This window comes from Caloenas nicobarica, chromosome 25 (genome assembly GCF_036013445.1).
Source record: "Caloenas nicobarica isolate bCalNic1 chromosome 25, bCalNic1.hap1, whole genome shotgun sequence".
NCBI classification, from domain to species: domain Eukaryota; kingdom Metazoa; phylum Chordata; class Aves; order Columbiformes; family Columbidae; genus Caloenas; species Caloenas nicobarica.
The window spans coordinates 572,501-575,000 of NC_088269.1; positions in this window are offsets into that span (position 1 = coordinate 572,501).

Consider the following 2,500-nt stretch of genomic DNA (forward strand, 5'->3'; position numbering starts at 1 on the left):
GGACCGGACTGGCGGGGCTCGGGACGGACCCGGTGTCCGGCCGCGCTCGCCGGAGGATAGACCCGGCCTCCTCACGGGAGACCGAGGCCGAGTGGCGGGGGAAAGGGGTAGACCCTTCGCGGGGCTCGGGTAGACGTCACGTCGGAGCGCGGCGCGGATGGGGCCGTCTACCAAGGCGCTCGGGACCCGGAAACGTGACCGGACCGGAAGGGACCCGACCGGACCGGACCGGACACTTCCGGACCGGGCCGGACCGGATTGGGCCGGACCGGACTGGACTATTCCGGACCGGACCGGACCGGGCTGTTCCGGTCCGGAGCGGAGCGGACTGGGCTGGACTGGAGTGGCGGGGCTCGGACGGCCCCGCTGTCCGGCCGCGCTCGCGAGAGGGTAGACTCGGCCTCCTCACCGGAGGGGGGGGGGGGGGACCGCGGTTGGGGGGGGGAGGGGGGGGCGGGCTGCGCGGCGCCAGGGCGGGAGGGCTGAGCGTCCCAGCCGCTTCGTACGCGGTCCCCCCCGGGCACGTTATCGAGGTTGAAGGGCATGCGATACGGTGGTCGCCCCGTCCCTCTTCTCCCGACCGCAGGGTTCGGCGCTGACGCGTTCTTTCTCTCTGCTGTCTGCTGAGGAGCAGCGACAGAAGCCGAGGGAACGGCAGGAAGCCGGAGCCGGGGGAGGTTGAGGTCGGACGGTGGGTGGGAAAAGGTGGTTCGCCCGGAGGGCGGCAGAGCTGCGCCACGGGCCCCGGCAGCGAGGCGGTCACGGCCCCGCGCCCGTCCCCTTCTTCAGGAAGCGACCGGATGACGGAGGCCGGGAACGGCGGGGCGCTTTGTCCCACGCAGGGGCAGGAGCTGGACGTGACGACCCTCTCGTGGGTGCGGGACGGTGCCCGCGATTCTACGATTCTAGCTTTTGAACCCTCCCGATCCGTGCAGACGCTCTACGAGTCTGCGTCTGGAGCTTTGGGGGTTGCGCGTGTGGGGTGTGGGGTTGGTGGGGTTTTTCTTTCGGCTCGTTTTGGGGTTTGGCTTGGTGGCTTTTTTCCGGCGGGAGGCGGTGGGGTCGGCGTGGTGTCGTCGTGTCCCCCCCCCCCGCCAAGGCCGCCGCCGCCGCCATCGTTTCAATTTCTTTTAGCTTTTAAGTTTTTTCGTAAAAGATACCGAGGCGCTTATCTGCCCCCCACTGCCCCCCCCCTCCCCCCCCCGCGCCGGACGGAGGCGTGCTCAACCGCACAGACACACAGACACACAGACACACAGACACACACAGACACAGACACAGACACAGACACAGACACAGACACACACACACACACACACACACACACACACACACACACACACACACACACACACACACACACAGCCGCCCCTGCCCCCTAGACAGACCCGGAGGAGCGCGGTGTCTCCCGCCCTCGCCCTGGCGCCCACCCTCGGCCTCCCCCCGCCCCGCCCCACCCCAGCCGCGCGGCCGTTTCTGCTCCGTCTGGGCCGCGGGAAGCGGCGCAGGGGGTCGGCAACCGCGCGGACCGCGCATGCGCGCTCGCCCCGCTGCCTGGCAACCGGCCCCCTGCCCCCCGCTGGGCGTGGGCGGCGGCTGGCGGCGCGCCCAACGGTCAGTCCGTCAGCCAGCCGGCCGGCCAGCCAGTCAGTCGCGGCGGCGGGAGCAGGGGGCCTGGCGCAGCACGAGCGGCCGAGGGCGTCCTGCCGACGGCCGAGGAGCCCCGCGCGCGGGTAGGCGGGCAGGCAGGCAGGCAGGCAGGCCGGGGAGGGCGGGGGGGGGGCGGGGGACGGGGACGCGGTGCCTCTTCTCGGAGAAGAGAAGCCCCAGCTCCCCGGGCGGAGGCAAACCCGCTGGCGAAAGGCGGCGGCGGGGGCGGGCGGGGAGGGCGAGGGCGCGACCTGACCCGCGGCGCGCAGCGCTTCGGGTCGGTATCTTTTTCAGCCCGCGGCCGGGGCGGGGAGCGGGGCGAGGGAGCGAGCGAGCGAGCAACGCGGGAGGCGGGAGCACGGGCAGGTGAGGGGGTAGGGCTGCGACAGCGGGGCTTGGAAACCGCAGGCCGCCGTGACGCCCGTGTGCCGACCGGGCACGGAGCCGGCAGGGACGCCCCGGCTTCCCGCGGGGAGGCAAACTCGCTGGCGAAAGGCCGGGTCCGGGCGGGGCGGCGGAGGACGAGGGGGCGGGGGTGGCCGGGCTCGCCGCGGCGGGGTGGGGAGGGCAGTCAGGCGGTTGTTGGGGCCGGGGAAGGCCGCCAACTGTGCTCGGTCCGTGGCCCACCGGCGGGGGGGGGGGGGTGGGTGTGTGGGTGGGTGGGTGTGTGTGTGTGTGTGTGTGGAAGTCGGTCAAACAGAGCGAAAGCGCAAATTTAAAACAAACGGGAAAAAAAAACCACGGGGGGGAAAAAAAAAAAAAAATCGGAGAAAACCTGTACCTACGTTAAAAAAAAAAAAAATCACCACCACCACTTAAAAGCACCCCCCAAAAAAAAGAAACACCCCAC